This window comes from Lepus europaeus, chromosome 7, assembly GCF_033115175.1.
Source record: "Lepus europaeus isolate LE1 chromosome 7, mLepTim1.pri, whole genome shotgun sequence".
Taxonomy (NCBI): Eukaryota; Metazoa; Chordata; class Mammalia; order Lagomorpha; family Leporidae; genus Lepus; species Lepus europaeus.
In genome coordinates, this window is record NC_084833.1 from 53,082,938 (window position 1) to 53,101,652 (window position 18,715).

The following is an 18,715-nucleotide window of genomic DNA, read 5'->3' on the forward strand; positions in this document are numbered from 1 at the left end:
ATGGGCAGGTGAGCCACACCTGAGTCAGAAAAGACTAAGAAGCTATTCAAAACCTACCACCAAGCCAACAGAGTTGGGAAGCCAGGATCTATGACTTAAACATAAACTCTCCTATGCCACAGAGAAGCCTCACGACAAAGCCAGGACACCCATCAGGAGGCCTGGGGAGACGGGTCCACACATGGGACACCAAGTCAAGTGGGTGTGGGCTGGCCAGGTGGAGGGAGCCAGCAGAACGGACTAGCCCCTGCTTTCGCCAGAACCAGCATTTGCTGTTGCTGCTGGCCTCTTGGTCTAGGGGTGATATGGATCGCAGGGCAGCTAGCCCTCCCTGCAGGCCCCAGCCTAGGAGTTACCTTGATCAGGCAACTCCCTTCACACCAAGAACCGAAGGGGTTCCTTCCAGAGGCCATGCACATCCTGGGTAGCCTGTAGGCAGCTCAGTCTGCAATCTGCTCGCCTCCTTTAGGCTTCTGCTGGAACGAAGGAGGACTGACTTGTTGACCACTCACTGGCTCAAATATTCATTCAACAGATACCGACGGCTCTGTGCACTACATGAACACACCTTGGTGGCTCTCGGATACAACCTCAGGAAAACCAGCGGACCAGAAACTGATGGGCGAGACAGCAGTTCTCCCTGTTAGCAGGCTGTGCCCCGAGGGGAGCTGTCTGCCTGTGGAAAACATGCCACTGTCGGGAGGCATTCCAGCCGCCTAAGCAGAAGTAGAGAGAAAGGCAGCTTCTGCCCACCCCTGACGGTGCAGAGGAACCAAATTCTCCTGGGAACTACCTGCTCCCGTGATCACTAAATTAGTTAAGGTTCCAGACAGTAGGGACGGAAGGGCCTCTTTGATAAGACAGGACTGAACTAGTGTCTGAAATACACTCTGCAGCTGAACCAGCTCCTGAGGAGATTCTTGGCTTGCCAGGTCGTATTTCATCCTCAGAACTGGGCACACCCAGAGCACTGGGCCCAGAAAGTTCTGGAACCTGTGTCTATCGGGTAAGGATGATGAGGCTGGCAGCTGAGCCTAGCACAGGCTGTGTGAGAGGGGTTGGGGGGTCTCAGGATGCTGACCATCCAGGGAGAGTGTTCCCGTGAGCTCCGAGATGCTAGGAGGAGGACTCGCGTCTCGGCACATGGCTGCCCTATTCTGTGGGTCAGATGTCCCTGATTGGGCCCAAACTCCAATACCCATGAGCCCCAGAGAGCCGCCCACAGAAGGCATGATGAAGCCCGTGAGTTTCTCATGGTGGTAGGGAGGTGGCCTCCCCCCGTCCCAGCATAATAAATGTGTGTTGGCTGAATAAAGATGCTAGACTTTGCGCTGGGTATTTGAGCTTATACTCTGCAAAACAAGTTCACTAACATAAGCAGCAACTGTCCACAAAAGATTTTCTCTTTCCTTATAAAGATATGAAACTCCGGGGCTATAAATGTGGATTGTTGGCACGGGGCCAAGGAGCCTTTGACTCAAATGCCCTCTTGTTTATTAGTCCAGTCTTTCCTCCCACAGAGGACAGTTCAGGGCCAGAACTTGGTTTCCACAACTGGCTTGTCAGCAAGCTATTCATTGAAGAGGGCACACTACAACCAGGAGAAGTATCTGGAAGGCTCTTTCCACCATTCCCCTATGCTCTGCAAAGAGCAGATGTTTTTAAACAATTCTGGAGGCAGGCACTTGGTCTAGTGGTTAAGACCCCACTCAGGGTACCCTAATGCCATATTGGAGGGCCTGGGTTCAAGTCCCAGCTCCACTTCTTCCAGCTTCTGCTAACGCACACCCTGGGTGGCAGGAAGCGAGGCTCATGTTGAGTCTCTGCCACCTCCCTGAAGACCCAGATTGAGTCCCTGGCTCCTAGCTTTGACTTGGCCCAGGTATCTGGGGAGTGAACCAGCGAATGTGAGATCTCTGTATCTCTCTTCCAAATAAAATAAATAAATTCTAAAAAATTCTGGCTCATCTTCCCAGCAAATAATCTATTTTTACCTTACATATAGCATCCTTAAAAACAGCTATGTGCTTTAATTGGCTTTTATTTTTCATTAGCTTTCTCACCCCATAGCCCCGGCTCCTGCAGAATTATAGTGTGGCCCTGTCTGGAATGCAAAACAGCCCCTGGAGAGACAGTTTGCACATGAACTCACAAGGGTGTTTGCCATGGGCTTATTTGGCGGGAGGAATCTGAGACATCTTAAATATGAACTGTGGCGCGGCCCATCCCACCCCATTCTCTGCCCCATCGAGAAGCATCTCCACTGGTGCGTGAGACACAAAACATGGAAAGCGGACACAAAGCTGTCTGGAAACATGCCCCTCCCGCCAGCGCCTCTCTCCCTAGAGGAAGGAACTTCAGATGCCCAGAGAGTTCATATCCAGACAACCTTCGCTGGTCTCCACTATCGTGCATCGTAGTAAGGATTTTACAAAGCCCTTAGCAGCCTGGTTCAAGCCCCTTCCTGGAGCCCCAGCTCATCTCTCAGCTGAATCTTCCGCTCCTGGCACCCTCAGCTCAGAAGAACCCGTATACACCGTTCCTCCTTTCACAGAGGACCCTCTGCCTCATGTGCCATGTCCCTGGACCCAGCACCTCCCTGGACCGGTCTTCCCCGTGTGTAGCCCACAGTGCTTCCAGAGCACTTGGTGGGTCTCTATGACAACGCACAAATGGCTCTAACTACCCATGCATGCATCCGTCCTGCCACCGGGCCAGCCCCCGAGCTCCTAGCCGTAACAGCAGGATGAGGTCTCTCTCACCTTCACGTCCCAAGCCCAGGCCCAGCACCTGGATGTAAGTGCCTGGTGCCTCAAACAAGGCCTGGAGTGTTTCGCGCCAGCCCTCCTCCTCCAGGCAGAGAGGCTGTGTGAAACGTAGAACCCGGAAGGATTCTGGCATCAGACGACTTGTGTTGGCACCCTGGACCTTGTAAGATACAGGTACCTTAACTAACCTGGGTCTGCCTCAGTTTTCTCCTCGATACAACCAATAGACACGCCCTCCCCTCAGAGGGACAAACATTGTAATATCTGTAAACCCAGTGCCTACCCAATGGCAAAAGTTCAAGATGCATTCTTTGACTTGGCAGGAAGTATTAAGCCAAATGGGGTCCTATAGTGGCTTCCCTTCTGGGTCACAGGCTGACGACATACTGATGGCATCGAGAGCCTCTAATCCAAGAGCCCCACCCCGAGCAAGGGACTGCACAGGCTGCACCCGGTCGGTGCCCTCAAAACGAGGCCTGCTTAGCAACAAAGCCCATGGGATTTCTATTTGAATAGCAAACCCACAAGAGGCCCCTGCCATAGAGGCCTTTACTTCCTATCTTGAATTAATCTTTTACCCCAGGGCACACCATAAAACAGAATAACGCTGACTCAGCACTGATAAGTGCAAGTCCAACAGGCGGCACACAAGAGGCCACAGCCTTTTGTTGCACCCAAGTTTTATTAGGGCCTTGATAGACAATGAGGTGGGAGCGGCAGAGGCCTGCCAACATCTAAGACACTCAAGTGCAGGGTCAAAGAGAGAAGGGAGGAGACAACATGATGCCGGGAAAGAGCCATCCACTGGGAATCAGGAGACGGCTTCCCTCTGATGCCTGCTGGAGCTTGCTCCACCGGTTTCAGTCTCTGGGCCTCAGTTTCTTCACTCAGAAATGGGACAGCTGCATTAGATGATCTGTAAGTTCTCTCCATCATTAATACTCAGAGACAAATCCACCTTCCTTAACCCTCCCCATTCGTGGGACAGCTCTCAGGCTCCGCCTGAGCAGGCTTCCACCAAGGCTGTACAGCCTTTACTGCTTTGGAGTGTGTGGCCAGCCATGGCCACAAAGCCAGGCCAAACTTGCCTAAGCATATGCTTAAGGCTATATCCTTGACCGGCTGCTCAGACAGTTCAACTGAGTCCAGGGCCCTGAGGACACCAAGTACTTGGGTATCCCAACCACCTCCAACCTCACTCCCCTCTTTACCTACCGACTTGCACTCCTTAGATCTCCAAAATGCTTTCAAAACATTTGACTTTCTCCCCATGCTGCTTGGCAGGCAGGCAGTTCTTATCTGCACTGTGGCCTATCTCGGGGTGGGGCGGGGGAGAGGTGGCAAAGCTACAAAGGTCAGGGGGAAAGTGCTTATAGAAGCAAGCTCGGGCCATGTAAGGAGATAGCCATGTAAGGAGATGGCGGCTGGGAGGTGCCGCGGCGCTATCACAAAGGCAGACTGAGAGGGGGCCTGAGGACCCACAAGTCTAGGAGGCCCCAAGAAAGAGAAGCCCTCCAGATCTCCCACGGTTTCCTTCCAGAGAAAACTGACAGCAGGTGAAGATCTACTACTTGCCCAAGGCCATACAGCCAAGCGGTGCACAGCCAACCCTAGATTGGGGGTCTGTGGGGCTCAATGCACTCTGTTTTCCACTCTTCTCTATTAACCTCAAGAGCCTAGTGAGCCCAGACTCAGAGAAACATGACCCAAGTGTCCCCTAGGGCAAGAACGGGTCAGCAGATGTCCTGATAAATGTTTCCCCAACCTCGAGGTGTCCCTAGCTGTTGGCCCAAAACCCTGGGGAGTTTAGATGTCAGTGGTCAGGGAGAGATGGGTGTCCCAGTCCCTACAGGACTCTCCATAGCTAAGAAACCCCACACCTATTCCTCAGTCTAGAGAAGGCTAGTTGGGAGGGAGGCAGGGGCAAAACAACAAATTAACTCACTGGGAACCTGACCTGTTGAAACCAAGAATGTTATTTGTGGGCAATTAGATGGGTCATCTAAAGGCTTGTGACCACACACCATAGGCTCTGCCTCTGCCAAGGATCAACGTTTAACAAATCATCTCCACGTCAGGAGGAGGAAGCTCGAAGTAAAAAATTCAAGGAATTAATTATTCAGTACGCATGACCCAGTTCCCGGAGGTGAGGTTGGGTGAGACGACACTTCACCGGTTCCTTATCACAGCAAGAAACCCAACTACTTCACAGCAAAGTGTACTTGCTGTTGCCAAAGAGGGTCCATTTATGGTAAAGAGAGGCCCCACACACATACACACACACAAGCCAAAGTTCACTCATTCAACAAGTATTTATTAGGCTCCCCATATAGTCCAGGCCCTCCAGGGATTTGCTTACGGCTGGACTTTGGTAGAGAGAGAGATGGTGGAATTTTTTTTTTTTTTTTTTTTTTGACAGGCAGAGTGGACAGTGTAAGAGAGAGACAGAGAGAAAGGTCTTCCTTTTGCCGTTGGTTCACCCTCCAATGGCCGCCGCGGTAGGCGCGCTGCGGCCGGCGCACCGCGCTGATCCGATGGCAGGAGCCAGGTGCTTCTCCTGGTCTCCCATGGGGTGCAGGGCCCAAGGACTTGGGCCATCCTCCACTGCACTCCCTGGCCACAGCAGAGAGCTGGCCTGGAAGAGGGGCAACCGGGACAGGATCGGTGCCCCGACCAGGACTAGAACCTGGTGTGCCGGCGCCGCAAGGCAGAGGATTAGCCTAGTGAGCCGCAGCGCCGGCCTGAGATGGTAGAATTTATAAACGGATGCCTAGGCTGTGTCCCAGCTCGGCCCTCAGGCAGCTGCACTACCTTGGGCAGGTTATACCCTGACCATGGCACAGTTCTCATCTGTGAAATGGGAGCAAATCCACCTAGGAGGTCGGCAAGATGGAATGCTATCTACAGAACGTCAAGGGCAGTGTAAACAGACGGTGTAAACACTAATGACATAACGCGGCACGCTTTCCCTGCCCTAGAGAAGTGTGTCATCTGCTAATGTTTTAGAAAACAACCCCAGGTACCTATTTGCCAAGCATCACGTTCTCTGTAATTCAGGCAAATTGTATGTTCCCAGCTGCCAGTGGGGACGGAGCTGGCGGTTAGTCCCGGTCGCCAGTCCATGCGCATGAAGTTACCAGAAAAGGTGAAGGTGACGTGAGCATCGAAGCATCTGGGTCTTGCCACGACTGAATGAACGAGCCAGGAGAAACCCAAGGCGCAAAGGAGGCAGAAGTCAACTGGACATGCGGTCAGTCAGAAGCAAAAGAAAAATTCATTCGTGCGCAAAGGGAGTGAGCCAGCCAGCGTGCCGCCCCTCCGGCTCACACACATTCTCTGACCTGCCAGGATTTGCTGTTTGCTGCCCAGCGCTCCTCTCTAGATGCACTCTGTGGCCTCTGTTTCCGCGGGAAGGGAAGGACCGCCCCTGCTGCCAGGGACTGGCTGGCTCCGTCCCCGCACACTAAGAATGGGAGCTGACGGAACAGCTTTCCCTGGGCACACCCAGCCCCTTCTCGTCCTCCTGCTCAGGACTCCCAATGCTTGGATCCTCTGTGCCCAGCAGGCCAGCCTCCCAGTGCCCAGATGCATCTGCTGGCTGCCTCCAAGCCCCAGCCTCTTGGGTAGGGCCCTGATGCTCTTCCCTCACCCACCCAACCAAGCCCTTTCAAAGTCCTGCCCAGCGCACCACTGGGGAAGTGGGAACCAGGTGCGTTTGGCTCTGTGTTCCCGTAGCTCTGAGCACCCCGCAGGTTCTTCCCTCCCACCAATGCCAACAGATGATCTCCAAGCGTTCTCTGAGTGCCATGTACAGAAGGGAGGTGCTGGGAGTGGAAAGAATGCGACACTGGTGTCCAGTCCAGGCCCTGCGCTCCAGTTCTCCATCTGATGCCAGTTAGTTCTACCTCCTTGAGAAAGTGGCTTCGGGCTAGGCCTCAGTTTCCCTATTTGGTAATGAGAGGCTTGCTTTAAATAGCTGCTCTAATTATAAAGTTTGGCATTAGAGAAACCAGATGAGCCTGGGACACCGAAGACAAGAGCCCTGGTCCCGATTAGCCTACAGCCTTGAGCAGGTTATCTGACTGTTTAGATTCCAGTCTCGATGTCTATGAAATAGGCGAGGATAAGATGAGTAGCCCTCCTAGGGTACAAGGCTCTCACGAGACACTGCCGTGGAACTCCGAGGTCGGAAGCCCTCACCCAACCCTGGAGTTGGGACTCCTGGAGTCAACAGAGAGTGGCTGGCTGTGCGCAGTGAAGCTGGGACTATGGGACCTGCCCAACCCAGTTGGGAAGGCTGGAGCGTAGGTGCTCACCCTCAAGGCTCCCAGGCAAGGGGACAAACCCCAGCTCAGCCTGTGGCACACCTGATGGCCAAACAGAGCTCTCCAGGACTACAGGGGGCTCAAGGCATCGAATTGGCTGGGGCAAGTGGGGGAAGCTCTCCGAGGGAGCAGCAAGTGGGTCCCAGGCATGGTGAGCTGTTGCGGGACTGTAGGACTGCAGCCAGGGCAGCCAGGAGAGGCAGATTGCGAAGCTGGAGTACAAGGGGAAGGCCTCGAAGGCCGACGGGAGAGGTTCAGTCAGGCCAGTCGGAGGAGGGCCTCCCTGGCACACTGCAGGGGATGTGGAGAGGGGAGCCAGGCGAGCCCCAATCATCTGCGAGGGGGACCATGCAGAGATGGGGCTGTCACGGACTGCTGTCTCCACCAAGCCTTTGAGGCACCAGGCCTTCAGGGACCTCTCAGCTACAGAAAGATCCAGACAGGTTTGTGCTCTTCAGAATGGAGCCCAAGCAGGGGAAGACATTGCCATCACATTTTAAACCCTGGACCAAATCAGTCTAGGGTGCTCTGAAGTCACTCCCTGCACCTGGCCAGGTTCCTGAAGCGCACAGACCTGCACAGCCAAGGCACCTGTCATATCCTCTGAGAAGAGCCAATGGCCTCGCCTTGGGTAAGAGGGTACAGAGTTCCCACCTGCCCAAACGCCACCCAACCGCATGGGTCTTTGCTCTCCCCAGATGAGTCTCAGGGTTGCTCCCTGTCTCCTCTGACGGCGTGGGGAGGCAACCTCGGAGGTCGTCGGCAGGCAGAGAGGACCGGGCAGGGAAACACAGGTCACTGTTTCTTTAAATGGTATTCCGCACACTTGGGCTTGGAGAAAGAGTCCAAGTGCTCCCACACATTCTTCAGCCCCAAACCAGTCCCCCAAGGGCTCCTCAGTGGTGTGACAGAGATCCCCCACTGGGACTTACCGCTTTCTCAGGCCTCACATCAGCTAACGTCTTCTTCCAGGACAAGCCGCCCAGGTTGCCATGTTCCTTTAAAAAACAAGAGCCCAACAAGGAAAGTCAGTTGCATGGTCCTGCATGCCAGCTCCTGTCTCCCTCCCTCCAGGAAGTCGCATATGCTCGTGCACTTGGCCCTGGAGTGACACTTTTCCCAGCCATGGGAACGCACACATGTCTCTCTGTGTGCTCCACGAGTTTTGCATGTGACAAAAGCAATACTGAGAGTACCTAACAAATGTTCTTGTGTGCCACTGTCTGGGCAACCTAAGAGCTTCTCTACCTCAACAGAAAGACTTTGCTGAGAGAGGGAGAAGAATTTGGGAAAGAATGGTGTGTTAGCTGCTTTCCTAAAACGCAGAAAGTGCTAGAATTGTCTAAGCTCGCCACAGAATGAAAGGAAATCATCAGCTGGCGTGAAACTTGATAACAAGTCATGAAGGCAAAAGCAGTCATCCTACTAAATACAAAATTCAGTGAGAAGTGATAAAAAGGGGCTGGCGTTGTGGCATAGCAGATAAAGCCACAGACTGCGATGCTGGCACCCCATATGGGCACTGGTTCATTTCCCGGCTGCTCCACTTCCAATCCAGCTCCCTGCGAATGCGCCTGGGAAAGAAGCAGAAGATAGCCCAAGTGTCTGGGCCCCTGCCACCCACGTGGGAGACCCAGATGAAACTCCTGGCTCTGGTCCAACTAAGCTCTGGCCTTTGCGGCTATCTGGGGAGTGAACCAGTAAATGGAAGACCTCACCCTGCCTCCGTCTCTCTCTCTAACTCTGACTTTCAAATAAATAAAACAAAAAGCAAGCCATCTGATCACCTTTAGGTTGAGTTTCCTAAACAAATTATTATCCTGGCTTCCAATGACCACTCACATTATTTAGTTACATCCTTTTGCTTCTAAAAAAAAAAAAAAAAAAAGATGCTTCTACAACTTGTTTGGAAAATGGAGCCTAGAGCTACAAAATATTTGTAATAACTTTCTTCCACATTCAAAAAACAATCTAAACATCTGTGTGGTAGACTCAAGAGGACAAAAGCTAACATAGATGTGAGATTTGGGATCCATAAGAGGCAATTTCCTTACTAGCTGCTTGTACATGCATGTACACACGCATACACAGGGCTGCTTATACACATGTGCACATACACACGGAGCTGCTTGTACACACATACACAAAGCTGCTTGTGCACATGTGTGTGAGCACACATACACACTGACATACAGAAAAGCTACAGTTAGGAAGATGCTCACCGTCCAGAAGCCTTGGCCATGAACAGAACAGCACCTGCTGTTTGCTGAGCGCTGGCCAGGCACGGACTCAGTGCTGCTGGGACGAGACGTGCATTACTTCAGTGACTCTGCACACACAAGAAACCGAGCCTGGGGGAACAGACCGTGCCAGCCAGCCAACACCACAGAGCACAGGACTATCAAGCCAGGACTGGCTGACCAGCACTCCAGGGCCTTTCCTCCAAGCTGGGGTGAAAGGTGTCCCGAACGCCGAGCCCTGGTGCAGCCAGTGGAGGAGGAGGGGGAAGGGAGCACACACCCGTGAGCCTGGCAAGCTCCAAGGGCAGCCACCTGGGCAGAAGCTGCAGTCACGCCCATCATTGTCATCACCAAGCCCACACCTCTTGGGGCCCATCCCAGCCGACAAACAGGCCGGCACGCCCGGGCCGCATTCTGTGGCCTGAGCTATAGGCTCTGTGCTGCTGCCTCAAGTCAGGAGCCAGAGAGGCTGGAGGCCTCCTGCTTCCCTCAAGAAGCTTCCAGCAACAGTGTCGGTGGGGAGAGGGATCCCACTGTGGGTCCAACCAGAGTCTAAGACGCCCGGGACCTCCTCGTGTGCCCTCAGTCTGACACAGAAGATCCTCCCCATGCTGGGCCACAACTGAGGCTAAGAAACGGGGTGGGGTGGGGGAGCACTGAAGTTCTGCCTGGGTGGTGTTCACGATGGGACAGAGGTGGCCACAACCAGGCCAGGCCATGAGGGCTGACCGCAGGGAAGATGCCCACAGACACTGGGCATGCTGTGACCTGGCCACTCGGAGGGCCAGCTCACCCTGTCTGACCACCCCCATAATGCCACTGAGCCGGAAGCTCCCGGAGCCCAGCACCCCTTCCCTCGCAAGGTTTTAGGCTCCTCCTCCGTAAAGCAGGGAGCTTCATGTCAGGAGTGGCTTCCTCACTGAGGACGCCTCCCAGCTGCCACCCTCCACGGACCCCGACTTGTAGGGACACCCACAAAATGACTCAGTCGTGAGAAGGCCAGGGAGGGGTTCTCCCATCCACAGACCACCCTGGCTGGGCACGGCCTCAGATACTCCTGCCAGCAGCCCTGGGAGCCAATGTGTGCGGCAGCGTGCTCCAGTGGAGAAACTGAGGCCTGGCACAGACAAGTGCCGCGCCCAGGGCCTCATCAACCTAACCACAGCAGCCCTGAGCCTGCCAGGGGGCCGGCCCAAGCCCACGCCCAGGCTTGTAGCCTGACACAAGGCTTCCCTTTGTGAGCCAGCACAGCGACGCCACCACCTCTCGTCACCCTTGCAACCACGCCAGTCCCCAGCGGAGAAGCAGAGATGGCCTCCTGGATGCAAAACATGCGAAACATTCAAGGTGGCGGGACTTGAGCGGGCAATGTGGGGCTGCCTCTGTGATGTGCTCCAAGCTTTGCAGTGCCCCAAGGAAGGCAGCTGGACAGGGCCTGGCACTCGCTAGACACTCAGAAGAGCTGGTGAGAAAAGAAATGAGTGAATCTCACCGACTTCTGGTGCACAGAGGGATTGGGCCAGGATCACCCAGTGCCATCAGTGGGAGACACACCAAGGCCAGCTGGAACCAGCCCGCATGCCAAATGGGGGGCAAAGACCTGCAAGCTGAGCCAGGTGGGTTCCTGCCCCAACCTCTGAGAGACTGAGGGGAACATCCGAAGGCAGAGCCAGCCCGTGAGGGAGTGAACAGCTGCCATCAGCCACGCCAGCTCCCTACCCCAGCTCTGGGAGGCCCAGGGCACAGTACATCATCTCTGCGAGTCTCAGTTTCTTATGTAAAACTGGGGACACTGTGAGATAATGCCGTAGAGGACTTCGCTCCTAACGTGTGTGCACAGAGGGCCAGAGGGGACACCTTTTGCTGCGTCTGCATTGCAGTGGGTGGGGGAGAGCACATCTGGAATCCTCTGCTTGGGTTCAAACCAGCTCTCCTCCTAACCAGCTATGTGGCCTTGGGCAAACTGCTTAACTTCTCAGGGCCTTAGTTTCCTGGTAGGTAAATGGGGTTGATGGTGAAGATTAAATTACTTACGCAAACAAAGGGCTAAGAATAATGTCTGGCACAAAGTAAGTGCTTCACAGAAGTTGAGTTTGGTTTATTCTAGCATCCTTCTCCCTCGGCTTCCACCTGGTTCCCTGCCCCCTCTGCAGCCATAAAGGTGGGCACGGGACTCAGGGTGGGCCCACGAGAGCGTCTTTCCTCCTTGGTCATATGCGTGGATGCAAAGAGTGCGTGTGTGCTCCAAGCTCAGCCAAGGTCCAGTCTGAAAAGTCCTGGGGAAGGCCTGGTCCTCTCGGGTCAGGTGTAGGACTGGGCAGGGTGTTTGGGAGTGAGGAGCCGGCAGGAATCAGCTAGGAGCTGCCTGCCACCCTTAAAACGCTGCAGGTCCCCCATTCTCTTTAGGGGACTGGGTTCTTGGTGCTTCCCTTATGACTTCTCGACACCCCCGGTGTTGCATGAGCTCACTCAGGTTTGGATCCTGTCCCTGGAAACCTACAGAGTCCCAGCTAACAACAGCACTGGACCCATGTCTGCTTTCTCACCATGCAATCCCATGCAGGAAGAAGAGCCAGCTGTGTGCGCTCGGTGAGCCCCAGGCAGCCAGGGAGAAGCAGACACGTGGAAGGAGATGCCAAGGCAAGCCCCTGGAGGCGGGCCCTGCCCAGGGGAGGAAGATGCTGAAATCCTGAAACCAGGACAGTGAGCAGCCTGGTGCTGTGGTCTGGGACCAGGGCCTCCTGGTCATGCACATGGGAAGGGGAAGAAGAGAAAGAAGGAAGTTGGGCTGATTTTCATTGACTTCAAAGTCATGCCAAAAAAAAAAAAAAAAAAAAAAAAAGTCAACAACAACCCAGAGGCTTTTCAGAGGAGGAAGTAAGAGAGGGGGAGGTTAAGGAGGGAGGTTAAGGGAGAGGAAGTCCTTAGTGGGGCACTTGCACAGGCCATGCCCCGTGGGTCACACTGTCCTGTCGGCATGATTTTTTCTAAGCTTCAGCCCAGCCCTGTGAGGTGTGAGCTGGCTGATGGTTCACACCATTTTGCAAGCAAAGAAACTGAGGCTCAGGGAGATGGACGAACTCGCCATGGTTAGACTGCTAGTGCCTCCTGTCTGTTTTACCCGATGAGCTGCCCCCTCTCTCCTCGGATTCCTGAGCCTGGGGGCTCCTCCCCACACCTGTCTAACACCTGGACACACACCCACGGAAGGGAGAAGCCAATGGCCTGCTGCTCCCTCATTCGTAGCCGGGCTGCCTGGAGGCAGAGACAGTACCCCACGTGCCTCTGCAGGCCAGTTTCCTTCTCAAGCCGCAGCCTCTGTATGGCACAGAGCAGCCGTGGAGTGGCGGCACCACAGCATGTGCCTGTGGGAATCCCATGGGGAGTTCTTGGCTTTGTTTTCATTTTTTATTTCTCAGTCACCTGTCACAAGAGAGTCTGACTTAACAGGTACGACTCCAGGGCCCTTTGGAGCAGTGGACCAAACAATGTTATCCTCCGTCCATCTCATCTGCTCGCTGCCTTCTGGGCCAGCCAAAGATCACCACTCCTCCACCTTCCAGGAGCATTCACTCCCTCTAGGAAAAACAGCCCCACTGTCAGCAGTCGATCTGAGACAGAAAACAAAAAAAGAGAGACAAAGAAGTCCCTGGCCTGGGATTCCAGCTAAGAGCCGCAGAGCACTGACCATGTCCCTGTCTCGTGCCTCACTAGCCAGGAGGTGCCCAAGCAGGCGCCATCCCCGGCAGGGCCCAGGGAGCCTGGCGCCAAGCACGTAGCAGTGGAGTGAGGACAGTGCAGACAGAGCCCCCGCGAGCACACATGGAGGCACAGCCAGGGATGGAAGCCCTAGTTGCCAGCATCTGCCGGAGAATTCAAGTAGAAACCAAGATCCAGGATGAGATGAAAATGAGAAGAACAAGAGGAGCAGCCCCTGCTGGGCTGTCCCCGGGAAGGGTCAGCAGTCAGCTGTCTAAGCGAATGGGGCCGCATCCTCTGACCTACACGGCACATGCACCGGCCCCAGGGCCCGCCTGCTGGCCAACAGCCATGCAGGTGGTGGCTGCCCCAGACCTGGGGACGACCCAGGCAGGTATTTCCCTTACTTTTCTTTTTCTCTTCATGGCTTTATTCTCTGCTATTTAAAAATGAAAGGGAACTGGCTGATTTCCCTCAGGGCACAGTGTGGGTTGGCTGGCACTGGCTAGGCGAGACCTGGTGCCACACAGCGGCCCCTGCCTGGTGTGGGAGCCTGTGCAGTTGACAGGCATGCTAAGGGTTTCCATGTCCTGCCCCCTCACCCACCTGGTTTCCTTTATACCAGCCAGGAGAGCGTATTCAGTAAGCATCAGCTGAGTGCCCTGGCTGGGACTGTGAGGAACACCAAAGAGCATGGGAGACGCAGAGGCAGGGCAAGAAGGGTGCCGGGTCAAGGCCAGCCAGGACCCCCAGCCTTGCTGCCCACCTGCCTGTCTTCCTAGCTCCAGCGCCCTTTAGAGGAGGCTGTCTGCCTTAGCAAGCAAGGCTGGGGGTGGAGGAGGAGGAGGACCCACAGCCAAGACTGCAAACTAGCATATGTCACCATCCGCCTGCAAAGTGCTTTGCGTGGATGGTCAACAAGTTCTGGGTGAGCAATGCGAGACTCAGAGAACCCAAAGCCCCTGCCTAGGGCCTCACCACACGTAGGCAGCCGAGCTAGAACGCACACCCTGGCCAGGCGGACTGCAGGGGCCAGCCTCTACGCCATGGCCTGGGAGCTGGCAGATGCCCAAAGCACATCTCTGCCTTCCCCTCAGGAGACAGAGACAGCCAGGAGAAGGCTCTGGAAGCTGGGGAATGCCTCACTGGGCCAGGAGGCACATGGCCCAGAGACTTGAGGAGGATTTTCTCAAAGTGCGCAGGGCAAGGCTGCAGGGACGATGCCAAAGGCAAGGCTACAGACAGCTGGGGGCTGTGCCCTGAGAAGGGCAGTGGAGACTGGCCAAGCTGGAGGCAGAGAGAAAAGGGGGCTGGCCTGCGTGGGGGATGGGCAGCCTGAGCCATTCCCTGGGGCCATTCTATCTGGGACTTGCCTCACCTGCTCCTCAGATCCCCACCCTGCTGCATCTGCTCCTGCAGTCACACGTACATCACAGAGTGCAACAAGAGGGCCAGTAACTTCTCTCTTCCCCCAGCAGGCGGGGGACTGACTGGAGCAGCAGGGGTCTTTGCCGGCTCCCAGCCTGCACTGTGCTGCCCACCTGCCAGGCTCAAGTGCTGACCCGATCTCTGAGAAGGCTGCGTGTGCACATAGAAGTGAACTGCTGACTGCAGGGCTACAGGAACGGCTGCCTGGAGCTCGATCAGCCTGGAGAAAAGGCGTCCTGGGTTTCATACCAGCTTAGCTAGAAGGCATACCTGCTTGTCCGCAAAACACCCAGGCAGGCACGCAGGCAGGGTTTCCCCAGCACCCACACAGCAGTCTCTGCTTCAGCGCCCCAGAGCCCCTCTGTGCTCCACACGCGGATCTGGGCCCTGAACCTCAACACCTCTTCCCAGGTACAGAAGGGACCCCATCATGCCTTCTCCACTACCAACTGCAGGTGCCTCAGCGCACCTGTCAGCACCATGCATACTCCGATCCATAACGCTCACCCCACTCTCTCTACTCCCCGCCAAGCCCCCAATACTGAGTCCCGGCCCAGACCCCAGGGCAAATGGGATTGACAACTTGAGCAACCATCATCATCAGTTCAGCACTAAGCTCAGGCTATAACAGACCTGGACGAGACAGGTGGTTGTAAGCAAAAGTGTATAAAGCTCTCCTGGTCTCATGGCTTCTCCCGACCCTCTTTAGGAAAGGGGCTAAAGGGGCCAGGGGTAAGCTGAGCTCCAGACCAAGGCTTCCTAGGAAGGTCAGGAGCACCCATTTCCTCCCCTTCCACCTGCGAGTCTCTGACCAAATTATGTAACATGCTTGGCAACCTGGGAAGTGTGCTTAGAGATACCAGATGTCTGCCCCACCCTGCAGAGGGGTGTCACCAGGTCAGGGCTGGTGGCTTAAGGGGAGCAGGAGAGCCAGACTCCCACTTTGGCTGGCAAACCTCCGCATGTCCAGGGATGTCAAAAACAAATGGAGATCTAATCACAGTCCAGCGAAGGGGAGAGTGACAGTCACAGCTCTTATGGCAGGTACGTCAGTGTCACAGCAACAACCCTCCAGAGAGGATGGTGCTTCCTCCTGACTGCAGAGGGAGTTTCGATGATAGCAAGGTAACGCAATGATCACTGACATCAGAACGCTGGCGTGTGCTATGCGCCAGGCACTAGGTGTTTATAAGCCTTTTCCCGTTCAGGTCTCATGACGGCCCTGCGGAGTGGGTTCACAGACGACAAAACCGGGACACAAAGAAACTGACTCCCACCTTGGCCTTCCATGGCTGGCAAGGGGTGAAGCCTGAACTTCAACCCATCATGCTCTGTTGCGTCAGCACAGGGAGGGACGGGCCAGCCGAGACGGGTCTCGGATCTCAGACAAACTCTCTCTGTGGCTGGAAGGCTCTGATAAGGCTGCAGGGCTGGCAGTGAGAGGAGGCACTGACTCACCCATGGGCAGCTTCTAACTCCTGGCCCAGCTCAGGCATATACACCACACACACACACACACACACACAGACATACACCCCTGCTCTTGGAAGTCAGTCCCACCTCTGCCCGCCCTGAGGCTCCCTGTAGGCACCCACAATCAAAGCAGACTGATGTGAGAAGCTAGAGGTCAAGGTCCACACTTACAACACAGACCATTCACAGGACAGCCCTGGCTCTGCCCTCTCTGGCTACACGACCTTGCCGGAGCTTAGTCTCTGAGCCACGGCTTCCGCACCTGTAGGACGAGGTTAACGCTGATTACCCCGGAGCACGTCTGGTGTAGCACCTAGCGCGCCACAGGCTAGATGAACATGGATGAATGCGAAGACACAAGAACATTTGCTTCATGACAATATCAGGTGCTAACGGAGTAGCTCTAGCTACCACTCGTCTGCCACTAAGCTAAGTCCATGACCTCATTAATCCTGAAAAAGCATCATTATTTTCTTCATTTGACTTAGCTATGGGACAAGAAAGGATGGGCCCACCACATTCCTTATCTTCACACATAGAACATTTGCATGGAAAAAGAGAGGGTCCAGGAAGGTAGTATTTGCTAGGTACTCGCTGGGACCCCGGGCCCTCGCCTCCCATCCCTGTTCTGAACGCAAACCCACTCAGCTTCCCGCTCTCTGCCTCTCTCCCTTGAATCTGACCTAGACTTACCTGCCCAGCCTCTTCCCTCCCACCCATGCCCTTCCCCAGTCCTCCCGGCCTTTACGCCCAGTCCAGATGTGATCTTCCTTCTCCCACGTGTCCATCTGCTCTTCACCTACCCTGCGAGATCCACATCCAATGCCTCCTCCTCCTCTGCCAGGAAGCCTTCCGGGCCTTTTCCAGCCCATACAGAATACTCTCCACACCCACTGCAGGCTCCTCCAGTCATATGGACGTTAGTCATGAACCTGTGACTCGCTTTCTATGACTGAACCGAATGGTTAGCAAGACCTCCTGGTTAATTTTTTGACACAAGGATGACTGTGTCTTGCTTTCCCAAGTACAGGCTGTTTCCTTTGGGAGAAGAGGCTGAGCCTCATCCATCTGTCATGCCCACAACAAAGGGTCTTGAGCACACAGTAGGTGCTGGATAAATGCTCCTCAATCAACTTGCCAAGATTAAACAAGTCACCCTCCCCATCAGCTCACTTCCTGTTTTGGTACCCAGCCTGGCCTCTCACAGCACCTGTGGCTTTTCTTCACAGCCTGCCCTGAGCCTGGATCTCTGCAAACCTCACCATGGACCCATAAGCTCCTCCCATAGCCTGCACTGGGCACCGCTGATGATGTGTGAAGCACCACAGATCTGGAAAAGGCAGATACACAGTTCTCCCAGGCAGACACAAACATTCAGAGCAGTCCAAGGTCCTCAGATACTGGGGCTCACTGGAGGAACCATCCCCAGTGTATAGGTGTTCACAGAAGAAAACCGATACGTGAGGCTCGGGTGCACCTGCTGAACACCGACACTCAGTAAACTGGGATTACAGCAAATGGCAGTGAAATCTCAGGTTACTCAGGCCTCTGGAGAGACCAGGGCCAGGAAGCAGGGAGGAGGTGCTACTTCTTGCAGCCCCTCCCAGTATGGGCTGGGCATCAGGGGTCGCCCCACCCCTATTCCTCTCTGCAGGTTAAGTAAGCTGGGAGCAGCCTGCTTTACACCTGAGGCCCAGGTGAGTAGGAAGTGGCAGAGCCTGACGCGGGCAGGCCAGGCACTCATTCTGCATGGCCTCCCTCACCAGCTCTAAGTCAGCCAATCAGGATCAGTAGATTACCTGTGATTTAAAAAAACTTGACCAGGAAATGCACTCTGGGTTCCCAAGCCAAAAACACGGAAGTACCTAGAAGTTTCCCTCCTCCACCTGGCCCTGTCTACCCAGCGTTCCCCACTCTGAACCAGGTAGCTGCTGTTATCAGTCGCTGCACTCATTCTAGACAGCGCCTGTGCATAAACAGCCAAACACTGGTGCGAGTGCGCACCCCTGCTTCTGTAAGGGATGTAGCCTACACCCACTTCTGAGCCCAGCCTTCATCATTTAAAGGAGCAGACTTGGAATAGAGCTGGACGACAGAGGAGCTCTGTGCAATCAGCAAAGGTGGTCATCTGGGTGAAGAGCCCACGAAACAAAGAGCAATCCATGTCCTGGGGTGCACAAACTGAGGCACAGTCACATGGAAACAGACCCCACTGGGCCTGTGACTGCCACAGGTCCCTGTGCTGGGGTGGGGTGGGACAGCCCCACAGTCCCTGACAGTGCTGGGCGCCCAGAGATGGGAATCACATCTTCCAGGAGAGAGAGGAAGCAACCATGGCAACAGACTGACCTCATTCCCCACTTCCCACGACAGAGCTGGGATGGGTTCGCGGCCGGGAGGACACAGGAACCGAGGAGGAAAAACAGTCCTTTCCTGTGCAATCTGCGAGACTCAGAGGGGGAAGTTGGCGCCTGAGACTCTAACGGTTGAGAAAGAGAAGGGCTCCAGACCCGAGGTGGAGGAGGTGAAAGAGTCGGGTCAGAAATGCAATTCCAGCTGCAGCTGAGGAAAAAGGCAGCGAGCGCTTGGAGGGGCGCTGAGACTCAACCAGTGCAGGGCGGAGAGGAGACGGAGTCCGCCATGGAGTGGGAGCTCGGCTGCTGTGATCTCTCTGGGTGGCCCCAGGTCCCCTTACAGCAGTCTTGGAGCCCCTCTATGAACAGGCTCCTGTCTGTCTTTGATTGGATACTTGATGGTAGAGGGAGCGCTGTACGCGGCTTCA

The 18,715-nt window shown here is 55.0% G+C and overlaps 1 protein-coding gene across 4 annotated transcripts in view; it reads right to left on the reverse strand.

Annotated features, from left to right (window-relative positions):
- LOC133763168 (F-actin-monooxygenase MICAL2) overlaps nucleotides 1-18,715 on the reverse strand; it is a 138,873-nt gene that overhangs the window by 108,202 nt on the left and 11,956 nt on the right. For all 4 annotated transcript variants that reach the window (XM_062196487.1, XM_062196490.1, XM_062196488.1 and 1 more), the window contains exon 2: nucleotides 8,026-8,091. The gene's annotated coding sequence lies outside the window, so the exon portion shown is untranslated. The remainder of the gene's footprint in view (nucleotides 1-8,025; nucleotides 8,092-18,715) is intronic.